This window comes from Hippocampus guttulatus, chromosome 9 (genome assembly GCF_054856545.1).
Source record: "Hippocampus guttulatus isolate MCC_2025c chromosome 9, RoL_Hgut_1.0, whole genome shotgun sequence".
Classification (NCBI taxonomy): domain Eukaryota; kingdom Metazoa; phylum Chordata; class Actinopteri; order Syngnathiformes; family Syngnathidae; genus Hippocampus; species Hippocampus guttulatus.
The window spans coordinates 3,275,243-3,288,660 of NC_141269.1; positions in this window are offsets into that span (position 1 = coordinate 3,275,243).

Sequence of the window (13,418 nt, forward strand, 5' to 3'; positions counted from 1 at the left end):
CGCTTGACGCTCTCATCGGCAGAGCTCGTGACCTTGGGTATGGTCAACCCCCCATTTGAACATGTTTGACCTTCAAAGGCTGACGTAATCCATTTCCGGAAACGGTTAGCTAATGGTCTTTAGCTAACTATCGACTCCTTTACATAGTAAATAAACAAAACACCATAAAATTACCACTTGAACACACTTAAGACGGGCTACGTGGTCGCTAAGGAGTCCTTGAACACTCTTAATAAGTGTATAAAACGGTAAAGGCAAAAACAGCAGTTCTGAACTAAATTGTCTAGTTTTATTGGAAGCTCGATCAGCAGATGGCGCTGTTTGACAGGCCTCTGTGTGTCAAAAATCGACAGCTCTCCTCCAGTGAGCAAGTTTTCCCCTCGATAAAGAAGCAACTTCTTCAGACTTTCTCCCCAGGAGTACCTGAAGCCATGTCAGTCTCAATCCTTCAGGGACTCCAGCAGTGCAACACGCGTCGTGTCCAAATGTAAATGTGGACTGGATGCTTTCCACAATTGTACAGTATGTTAAAGACTGACAGCTTTGGGAGGCTTTCCCCAGTGCGCTTTTACTTGATACGAAATAAATAAAAGCTATGGATTTGGATCCAAGAGTCATGGTCATATTAGCAATTAATATTTTCAAGGTATTTTTTTCCAGTATGTTTTGGCAATTCATATATGAAAAAAAAAAGATAAGAAAACCTTTATTAGTTTCGCAATGGAGAAATTCCCAATTCACAGCAGCAAAGTTATGAAAGGAAGAAGTAGAACAACAAAATATAGGAGCTGCTGGATAGGCAGCCACTCACGCGGCGCCATTTTGAAGTCAAAATAACAAAAATAACACAACACAACACATAGGACACAGACAGTCGTGCACTCTTCACCACTTTTTTGCATACACTTTGTTGTCTGAAGCAGTTATAGATGAAAGAGGAGAGGATCAAAGTGTCCTTTCACCAGTGGATCAGAGACGTCATGCTGAAAATGTGCACACGTCTGCTACAAGCTAAGTTTTGAAAGCAAGCACGAAGCTGTAGCGTCCATTGACGAAAAGAGATTACCGTAGTTCACTTCTCCTGTCCCACGTAATCCGCTTCAAACTCCACGCCGCGACTCCCAGTTCCAAATCCGCATCGGCGCTCCACGCTAACGCTCCTTTCTTCTCATCGTCGGCTCCTCAAGACTTACATCCATCCAGCCGCAGACCGTTCAATAGCACCGATCTCTCAGTTGAACAAAGCGGGGCTGTGAAAAATGCTGCCCATTACAGGCGCAAGACACAAGCGCCCCGGGACTGTCCAGCAACGACAGTCGAATGGCGCCGACATTCCTCCCAGTCAAAAACAGTGCTGGTATACCCATGCTGCCGAGAAGGCGCAACCACCAAGCACAGAGTCTCCTCCTTGATGAATGTCGTGGCCAAAAAATGCTGAAAAAAGTCCACATCAGGTCCACACGACGTAACGGCAAACACAAAATGACAAAACAAACACAAAAACAACAAAAAAAGCAAGGCTCATGAGAGCACTTGCTGACGGCTGCCTACTCGGGCACCATCTTGACTTGAAAGCTGTCCTCGGTTCCATCCTGAGTTTGCATGCATGTCAAACAAAGTGTTGGTTCTCAAACATTTTACACTACCTCAAAGTAGTACTACCCCAACTTGAAAATACAGTAGCACAAAGCAATTGTATTCCTAAAAGCTCCATCATATTGTGCAAGTCACATTACACTGTCACATTACAAGTGTGAAGATTAATAACATTAAAAGTGCTCTTAAATGTGGGAAAACAACTACTGAATTCTTCATTTAAAATGTAATGCACAAATGTTTAAAACCCATTTCACTTAAATGTTTGAAATCAAATGGTTATAAAGATTGAATGCAGCTGTACGGAAAAATGAAATTCAACAGATCTAAAATTAATAAATGCACTGGGCTGGATTTTTTAAAAATGGCTACTACAACACGATGCAGTTTGAACCTTGAGTTCAGAGATTGTGTTCTATTCCTATGCTATGTGTTTCTTAGTTATTTGTTGCGAGGCTACACTGCGGATTCAGATATACAGCGCAGTGAATGACGGAATGCATCGCTATGTGTCGGGTGCTTTGACTGATGCTCTCCTGTAAAGCAACTGGCACCGATAAGACCAACCATGGCATCCGTCCGTTGCTTTATTTATAATCTGGATCGATTTGAGTGATGAGCTCCTCTGAGTTTGTGTGTGCGCCTGTAGGAGTATATACAGACCAATTGTTTACGTATAACAATCGAATTGAAGTAGTTGACACGGGCCTGTCCTGTTTGTGGATGTTACACCTCGCATCTGTTGCCTGGCAACAGCTCCCCAATCGCGGTCTGTGGCGTGGAGACGGCAGCAAATGATGCTTTGCTGCTGCTCTCTGTGAATCACACACTTGGTTGGAGACTCAGTGTCGCAGTGATGTAACAACGTACAGTATTTGTGTGCTTTTTGAGGAGCCTGACAAGACGCTTTATTAGGTCCACCTGCACAATCTCATGTGATCAGTGTGAAAAGTTGTGCCTTTACAAAAAAAAACAAACAATCATGCGCAACTATTCATTTGGCAAGCAGTGTATCATATTTGCTCTGAAAATGGACATCCCATACCTGCCTGTGTAGTCATAGGAATGTCATGACACCATCGAAAGGCTATTTAAAATTAAGTAGAAATCAAATTATTTTAAATAATAATATGATCATATTTTATGGGCTTTTAAATTGATTACAAAGAGAACATTAGCGGTTTGTTGATAGGTGGATAATCAAAGCTATTGCTTTAGGCTAATGAAGGGTAGCATAGCAATGCGAATAAGAAAGCGTATAATGAGACATAAATTTCTCTGATTATCAGACACCGCCTCGCTCTCATAAAAATTCTATGTTGTAGGCAAAATCTGTCTCCAAAAGCCTCTCCGGGCTTGAGTCGGCGGTGTGGTTTTCGACTCCTCATCCCGCTCGTTGCCATCTGTTGCTCATTTTTCCATTTGGTTCCCGTCTCACGTTGGCCCGGGTGAAGTCTCACATGTTGTGAAGCTTTCGGCGTACAAGAATTTGTTCATTTAATTCCTTTCAAATGAGGGTTTTGTCACAAGAGCGGCGTTGTGGAGCCGTAGCATTTTAAATAAGACAAAGTCCTGGTAAACAAAAGGCACAGGTGGTGGCGCAGTCTTGAATATCAGTTTTCCAGTTTCCTCGGATTTAATTGAGGCCAATGTAAGAAAGTAACGACTGCTAAATTGCTGCAGTAAAAGACAGGCTAAGTCGCAAAAACAAAAGAAAGCTAAATGTTGGCGCTACATGCAAACATAACTTGTCCAACATCATGTCTTCAAAGACTTCAAAAGCTCTGTAGAGTAAGGTAAGCTTTGACCTTCATGCTAACACAACACAAGTGGTGTCCTGGCTGGTTCGGAAATAATATAGATGATGAAATGACAAAGCCATGGGCTGAATTTAAAAAAAAAAAAAAAAAGAGCCATGAAAGCAAAATATTTTATAGTAAGTTTCAGTGATTGTTTCATATATATATATAGTACTGTATCTTCATGCTGTTATAAGGCTTTAAGAAAATACAGTTCTACTTTTGTGTCACTATAAATTGGAACGTAAGCCCCGTGATAAATGAGGGGTTACTGTATACATGGAAAATATACACACGATTGCACGAAAAGACACACACAACTCGTTGAGTTCTGAACCACATTGGCTGTAGTGGTAACTGTCAGTGGGTGGCCAGTAATGTTGCTGCTTTTTGATTGGCTGACAAACGATCGTCACCGGTGTGTGACAATGGGAATTGAACAGGAACATTCCGACATTTAAACGGTCTCACTTTGCCTTTTTGTATATACACGAGCAAATTCTTTGGAGAAATGCGCTAAAGATCCAGATAGAGGCACAAGCCGACATGTCCAATTACATTTGACTCTTCAAATCATTTTTAAATTGTCTTGCGGCACTTCCCATAACAATAATCTTCGGAACAAATTCCTGCGCCGGCGTTCCAAGAAGCGCGTCTTAGCCTGGCGTGATTTGAATAATTCAAGTAATGAAGTGTGTGGGTGAGCGACGACGACGAGCAGCCTGCCGCAGCGTGGAGGTGATAGTTGGAGCCGTGGCGTGATTGTGCAGGACAAGTGCTGCATGACTTATACTGCCCAACTGGCCGCATATGCATTGTGGCATTGTGACACATTGCTTACTCCTGGTCATGCTATATAATCGTTTGGTATGACGCATCAAGTGTAACTGTGTTGTTAAAACTCCCAGATTCTTTCGTTGTTTGCAAGCTGTCCATCGCTCATCTGTGTGCTCAATGCTGCCATGCATATTGTGGCACAATGTGGTACTACATCGTCATGTCATGTTTAATGTCAACCAATATTTTCAGGGAACGGCCTTTAAGGTGTGACGGATAAATACAACAAAATAATATGATATTACCTGCATGAAAACGGCGGTATTTTCAAAACTATAATAAACAAACACGAATCACGACACGAGGAACGTCCTATCTGGCCGCAACACTCTCTGGTCGTTTTGGTAACGTTTAACGTAACGTAACTTGACCCAGTCAAGAGTGACATATTGTAGACGGACGTAACAGAGGATCCGGTAATATTTCAAAATAAAATATATTTCAGATTCCGGAATAAATACAACGGAAGTCATGTAAGTTATTTATTCTTTCTGTGCGGCCGGGCACCTAATGACCCACGGACCGGTGTCGGTCGGCCGCACGGGTGTTGGAGACCATTGGTCTACGGTAAAGATCAAAAATCCCTTCAAGAAAGTCAAGATCGCAGGGGCCCCAAAAGATGAACTAGAACAGGTGATTTAGCCGCAAATCCGGTCCCGACCGGGATGACCTGAACCGAGCAAATTAAGCAAAGGGCCGAGTCGCTTGTCATCCTTCTCGTGTTCCGGCCGCTGGAATTCCGACCTTCGGATCAGAGTCAACGCAGTCATCTGGCTCTCATGTAAAGCAGGTTGACTGGAAATTATGCAGATTGCTCTCCATTACGCAGAAAGATGGTTTTAATGTCTTCGCCAAGCATAAAGTGTCACATGCATCCCAGGCCGGGATGCATATTGTGCTTTACGGGGTCGTAAACGGCCAGTGGAAACGAATGGAGATATTTTTTTTCTTTCCACATTACATTTTATCGTTGGATTTTTACATGAATCCTGTGAAGGTTTAAGTCTCGCCGTGAATTTTTCACTTAAGATGAAGCATCCAAATACAAAACTCATGAAAGAGATACTCTACTTGTAAGATTTCTTGAAAGCATTAAGGTGTGAAATTTACACACCAACATTTGCAGGATGTTAAGTTTTGTAAAATAACACAACCAGACCAAACCCTTAAAGTAGACATGTCCAATATCGGGCCTGGGGATCAATTGCGGCCCGTTTTCAAATTTCCACCGGCCTGCAGCCTGTGGCACAAAATTAATAATGCATGGTCCGCCACCACTATGACCAGAAGAGAAAATACACCTGAACAAAAAAAGCTATTCTACGTTTCACCAGAAGATAGCAGCAGACTTGTGAGAAGTGTCTTGGCTGTTCCATTAAGCACCAAGGTTATTTGTAGCTAACGAAACCTTTAAAAAAAAAAACTAAACTAAAATTTAAGAAAAAAATCTTTTTTGTTCATGAAATGAAAACAAAAGTGCTTTTAAAAAACAAAAATAACCGAAATTATATCTTACATTCATCAAACTATATATACTATACATATGTTTATAACATCTTTAAATATGCAAATCTGTGGTTGATTAATATACGGGTTCACTTTTTTTAACTAACATAAAGACAATTGACATATAACATATGCAGATTTGTTGTTTTTCCAAGACGAGCTTTTAGTTGAGCCGCTTATTCCAGGAACACAAACTAACTTGACACTTGAGAAATATTTAAAAGTGATTTATAAGACAAATTCCTAAAGCTGTAATTAGTGAAATTCGGTCCACTGGCAACTTTCAGGAAGTTTTGCACTTTTACAAAACTTTGCAATTACAAAAGTTTCAAAGAATGAAATGAGCGATAACACCCAATCTGATGGGAGACGAGCCCAATGAGTGGTCCTTTTTTTTTTTGGACAATGGCGTTGGTTGAGCAGCTGCAAATGTCTCATTAACCCAGGTGCCACTCATTAACATTCCATTTTTCATCTGCTTTGGACAAGCCATATTTCCTCCACGACGACAATTCCACGGCCACCGCGGCAACATTAATTACTTCTTTATTTGGCACTAATTAGGAGGCTATATTTAGGAGCAATTGCAATGTAATGACGGGATATACCACATTGACTGGATTGAACTAAAAAAAAAATAATAATAATTGCATACCAAGATATTTATACAGTGAAGTGATGGCCTGTCTTGGGGTTGCACTTGACAGCTTCTACTCATCAATTCTCTATTTCACATTTCATTATTTTCCTGTCAGCATTAGAAAACAAAAACAAAACAAACAAAAAAACCTACAACAACAACAACAAAATGCCAACGTAACTTTGACGGCTTTTAACGCCAATGGCAGCATGAGATTGTCTCGTCCTGTTGTATATGGGTTAATTAATGGTTAGATGAACTCATTTAGAACAAGAATTTAAGTATTCGGGGTCAAAAATTACTGTGAGGTTTGGCAAAAAAAAAAATATATATATATATATATATATATATGCAATACGTCAATGCTTGTTTCAAATAACTTCACATTTTGACATATATTTCCCCATCATCATATTTTTGTTATTAAATAGCAAATATTGAAGCCAAAATATATGAACAATGATGATTATTACAAAATTTCCGATTTACTTTGCATCCGTTTCCAGACAATTCAATTTGGCGTCAAATGCGCCATCAAAATCGGTAATCCTGAACCAATTATTGCAATTCAGGCATGTTGCCAGACAGTCAATGACCTGGACTCCACTTCCTGCGCTTAGACGGCGCAAAGCGAAGCGTTCAATTGCGTCTTTTCATCTGTGACGCGCACCCCTGAACTCTATCGTCGCCCATCTCGCCGACGTCGGTCGCTGCTAGATAAATATTAGCTTCCCTGGCACGGGAGCCCGCAGGCCCCTTGATGAAAGCCATTCGTCACTACGGCCGGATGACCTGTCTGCTCCGACCAGCGCGGGCCGAGCAGCCGAGTGTGAAGGGGATGTCTCGGCGCGGCCGGCAAATCATGATTTAATGCCTTTAATTTACACTGTCTGCGGGCCTTATCAAAAGGTTAGCGCGGGCAACGGCAGCGAGAGCGGCGACGCTTTGCTAAACTTGACTATGAATTTTGGGGAGAGGTTTGGAAACGGCACACGGCTTTAATCGACGATATAAGTTCCCGATTATTTTTTTTTCTTTCAAAGCAAAGTGGACTCCTTTGTCATTATGTCCACAGAGAAAAGCTTTGTTTTTTCGGTCGTGTTCGGTGAGGAATGAAAATCTTTATGCAGCCATACACGAACATAAAAATATTGACGTGTGGCCTTTTTGCTTTGCACACATTACGGTTTGTAGGTTCATCTTTACATGTTAAACCAAATGAAGCTTGTCAGGTTTTTTTTTGAAAGACGAGCTCAAATCCAAATTGTACATTTGTCACTTTTAACACGTTGGTTATGTGCTTTGCTCTCAGGACGGTGGATCGATTGCAAATGGACTGTTGTGTTCTGGCGGTCTCGGGGTGGAACTCAAAACAGTCCGACTGCGACAGATTCAATGCGCTGAGAATGAAATGACCTAGATGGATGAGAGTATTCACAGGCATGCAGTGCGATTTACTGCCACCTGCAGCACTGGCATGGAACAGCTTCGACTGCAACGACCCTGCAGCAGCTTTGCTGTCATTTTCGACAGCATCAGGAACGAAATAGACCTGATCAAAAGCGGCCTCGGTCGCAGAACAAATTTAAAAAGCGCTGGCCGTCGGGAGCGATTTACGGCTTCTGTCGTCATCACTTGAGGTGGTGTCATCGGAGGACAGATGCCTTTCGCTTTAGCGTAAATGTCCTCCTACACGGGCACATGTCTTGCGGCGATGCGAGGGGAAGATTGGATGCGCCAGTGTAAATGTAAAACCGTAAAACTGTCTGTGCCATGTGAAGATAACGGTTCGAATAGACTTCCGGATCAGTCAAAACTGAAAAGCAACAATATGATGTCATTTCACTTCAAATACTGTATCATAGGCGACAACATTGCTCTTGAAAGACCCCGATGAGCTGGAATCACTTTCACACGATTGCAATGTGAAAAATAAAATAAAATAAAAAATAAAAATAAAAGCGAAACAGGCCCTCAAAAGTGGCACCTCCCGAGCTTACCATTATTTTTCCCACTCCATTTTTCATGCAGCAAAAGTTAAATTCCAAAGAGGGCAAAACAACATCACATCATCTGCGGGGCACAATTTTAGAAATCTGGTGAATCTGGGCCTCTACCCAATGTTTTCCACAAATCATTCATGGCGCCAAACCGGGCTCCAGAATTTCCATTCCGCTAGCCAGGAAAGTTTGAACCATACCAAACCACTGACACAGACAGGAAAACCAACAGGAATGAAATGAGGCCAAATGGACCCCCATTATGCATATTTAGCTGCAGTGACAAGATCACATGTGCGTGCTGAATCTTCAGCTCCGAGCCTTTTTGTTTAGCTTAGCACAAAGTAGCAGACAATGTGCAGCAGCAGCAGCAGCAGCAGCACCTTTCCAAAGCTGCACGCCAGCTCGCTACTTGTTGTTATTGTTTCTTTCAGTATGAGGAGTGTAAAAAAACAGCGAGTTGCAGCTCCGGCGGTGTCTGCTGGTTGCCAGGAAACCTTGCAAATCAATACGTCTCCAGGGTGGCCACGAGTTGTACACGTTCTCTTTGAAGATTACGTATGAGACGGTAAATACGGTAGATTAATTTTCAAAAACAAACAAGCGCTGCTCACTTTTTGGCTAACTATTGACTCACACAGTTATACAGAAAATATATCTTCAAACTGGTGCCACTGAGGTAGCAAAATAATTAAAAATAAAAGACAATTTCTAAATATCAAATCATACTACTGCAAAAATATACAGTAACTTTTCTTTTTTTTCTCATAGTGCTAGGATTAACTCATTTTAACATTTTAGTTTTTTCTCATTTTTTAAAAATGAAATTTCGAGTCAGTTTTTTTTTCTTAACAAGACTACTGAACAACCCAATGAAATTTTGTCAATTATTCGGTAGCAAGTGATTGTTAAAAATGAATTGTCAATCTTGTTTGAAGCAACTGAAGTCAGATGAAGTGCACTAATTGGCTGCTACCAGCAGAGGCGCTGTTAATTTATTGTCAACAAGTTTGCCGTCCAGAGACCACCATAATATAATTGCGTATTACAATTGAGTAATTTTTCTCTACTAAGCTTGCCATACACGTTTAGTCGGCATAATATTTATTTCCGAGATGGCTAGTGGATTTTTTAAGGTCATCTCATGCTTTGAGAACTGCTCCTTTACTACTTAAGTGAGTTGTTTCTATTGCACTAAAGTGGTCTTACGTGGAGGAATGAATGTCAGAAATGCAACAAAACACCACACAACCTTGCACCTTCTTCAATTAAAAAAAAAAAGGGAATTGTCCTCTAGTGTGGTATAATCATCAAATATATAGTGTGCCTGGAAACGTGTTTTTAATGAAACAAATCCTTAGTAGTACCTCGATTTGGCTAATTAAGACACAAATACTGTTTGGCTTGTTCTGCTACAATGGCCATATTGTGCTATTTGCTTCCCGGAGTTATTTTATTTACATTTTTTTTAAACTTAGTTTCACTCTCAAACCCCCACGACATGCCACCAGCATCCAAACGTGAAAATAATGCGTAGCGTAAAGGAAGAAAAAGTTGTTTTGCAAGAGCAGCTTCCTCCTCCTCCTCCAGCCTTGTGGGTTACAGCAGAACTGTTGTAAAGGAGGGGAAGGGGGTGGGGGGGTTGTATGCTGATGGCCATCGATCCAAACAGAAGGTGCTGTCTGGCACTCCGGGCCATTCACACACACACACACACACACACACACACACACACATGCAATGCTGGCGTTCTGTGTGCACTTCAACTTTGCCAGTTTGTAATTTATATGAATGCGTTGTTAGAGGCCGTGCGCACGCTTTTTTTTTTTAATCAGCATTTATTTAAGTATTTTCCAGGCTTTTTGAGAAAAAAAAAGCCCGCAAAAGACGTAGAAAAAAATAGCCGCAACCTCAGTCGCGTTTGACAACAATTCTTTGGGTCTGCTGCTCAGTGATTTCCGAGAATAGATCATCATTGCTGTTGTGTGACTGCCCCGCTCTTGTCAGAGCTGCAGATCGCAGAAACGGTGCGACTAGACAAACACAAGTTTAAAATTGTACAACTGTATATTAACTTAAACGTTTCCCCATCTTAGACGAAATAGCAGGGCTAGCGATATTAAGCTAGCATTAGCATTGTAAACCAGCCGACGTTAGCCACGGCTGCTACGATTGTAGCATGACTTCCATTATTTCTAATGGAGTGTTACTGCAACAGTAATTATTATCAGTTTGAAGTGTTACTTTTTGGAATGTACACCCAATTAAGAATCAAAATGGGGCGATACACTTACCCGCCGGGCAGAAGCTATTCCTAACTTTGCGTCGACTCTGAATCCGCTCAGCTGTCTTACGTCCATTTGTTGGCTAATGAGGGATGGCAGGTTTTTTTTTTTCTTGAACTGGATAGTCCGCCATATTTTCAACTGCTAAAGCTCAGCACCGAAAGCTCCTAAAACCCCAAATAACAGATCGGAACATCACGAGACAAGCTGTGATGCTCACCTTGCAAGCTCAAGGGCAGTTTGACATCAATTTTAAGGCCAAAATGGGAACCCCGTGATGTAGATCAATCAAGCTGCTCATTGTCAGGACGATATTCAGTCTTTTAAAATGAGCCTTAAAAAAAGAAAACAAAAACACCAACAAACAAAAACACTTTTACACTTTACAACATAAGATAATGATGTTCCGCAACCACCCTAAAAAAATTGACCAAAAAAAATTTTTTTTTAAATTATTTTCCCTCTGTTGTTAAGTTAAGCAAACACCAATAGACAAAGTACTACAAAACAGTTCAATGTTCTGGCTGTAATTCATGTTTTGATTGTTGTAAGAATAAGAAAACCTTTATATGCCTTTATATATATATACAGTATATATACTGTATATATATAAATTAATAGGCCAATTAATCGGTGATCAGAATTTTCTTCTGCCAAATATCGGTCTAAAAAAAAAAATCGGTCAGGCTCTACTAACTGTCACATATCAGATGCTAAAAGTTCAGGTCCGACTAATTGTTGCGTACAGGACAAAAGATGATTCACATTTGGAGGAGTCAAAGCTTTAGGATGAATTTTATGGAAATATTCTCTTGGTTACTCTCAGATTCGAAGATGACAGACAGCTAAAAAGAGGCCATATTTTCAGTCCCATCTGAAATCCCGACCGTCTTCCTCCCCTGCTTTTACCATTCCGATGAAACAACTCCCCAAAGTGTTCCTGACCTGCTAAAAGTTTTCTTTAACCCTTCCTCGTTGGTGTTTAAAAAAAAAAAAAAAAAAAAAAAAAAAAAAAAGCGGCGGCGGCGGCAAAGAAAATGGTCATCAAAACCAGACAAATTGACACCTTTTTGCACGCGAATCCTCGCAATTTCGCACACTTTTCCCTCGATGGCGATGCCAGGAAGGCAGCCAAACCTCGCCTCTTTCCAGATGGATCCTCGGCATCTGAATAATGAGTCACAAAGTGAAAAAAGAAAAAAAACCTTGCATGGGAATGTTTGCAAAGCGAGAGTTTGCCTCTCACCTGCGCTGGAGTTGCGCTTACGTTTCACTGAGTTTACACTCTGCGATTTATGTTGGCACTTTGAGTTTTTACAGAGTCGCTAGGCACCCAGATGCTGATTTGACATTTTTAGCAGATTATTTTTTTTCTCCACTATTTAAAAACAAAGTTTGTATTTTAATGAACACTAGCTGATATTATTCAGACAAAATGCACATAAAAAAAATCATACCGCAATTAATATCAACTTGTCTGGTTAAACTGGCTCGGTTTTGGGGGAGGTTCTGTCTCATGCAAATACAGTGTATAATTTTTCGTTGCTATGACGACCAAAGGGTGGCTACTCATTCCTGCGAACTATTACAACCCCTCTCGCGATTCTTTTCGATTTCATGTTTAAAAAAAAAAGTTTTAAACAGTCAAAATTGGTCAAAATTGACTCTCGGCTCGGTTGCCATTTTTGTTTTTAATTTGATTTCATGTGAATTTATGTAATCAGCTATCGTGGTGTGGCCAACGAAGGTCAAGCCTCGCCACCCGCTGCCTCATTTTTGTCACAATGCACACTGCTGATTGCGGAAGATAACACATTTTTCATTTCTTGTAACAGTCCAAGAAGTGTGTGTGTGTGTGTGTGTGTGTGTGTGTGTGTGTGTGTGCGTGTGTGTGCGTGTGTGTGCGTGTGTGTGTTGAATCTTGCGACCTGCCATCTGCTGCCTCATTCTGTAACGTTGCTGATTACAGAAACAGCGTGAATACGATAAATTCCAAAATTCAATTTTTTTTGGGGGGCGGGGGTGGTTGAGTGCTATTCTTGTTAATAATTTATTTTGTTTATTTTGGGTGGGTTGCGAAGTGTTTTTGTGCTCACAGTCTCACTTGTGTGAAGGAACAGATGCTCTACGGTTGGAAAATCCAGTTGCGGATGCAATAAATAAATAAATTGCACATGCTCATTTTTTGTTCGCGTTCTCACTCAACTCTTCACATTTAGTCGCACCAAGTGTGATTATAGACAAAAAAATTTATATAAAAATATGGAAGCTGGGATTCATCTCACCCCAAAAAGCTTGTTTGCAACACTCATGCATACGGGACACACACAACACAAGTTGCGGCGTCCTCCTGAAACAGGAAGCGCGCACTGCAACATGACTGGCGGGCCGCTCTCGCTGGCCTAGATTCTCTGAAATCCGCTCTGGAAGTGCTCTCATCCTCAGCTGCCACCATGGGCGAGCGAGCGAGCGAGCTAGGCCATCTGGCTGCGGCGCGCGTCAAATCCCAATCTGCGTTAATTTGACTGATATGGGGGCCATTGTTTGTTTTAGACGGATTAATAAATGCTCTTGTGGTTAAATCGGCGGGTTTAAAGTTTGAAAGTTTTGTGTGTGTGTGTGGCGTGTGTGTGTGTGTGGCGTGTGTCGCAGCTTGCCAGGTGCGCTGCGGGTCACTGCTGAAAATTAGATGCGTCTAAGCCGGCGAAATAAAGCTTTTATGTAACGGCGAGACAATGAGACTTTGCCTTTGAGG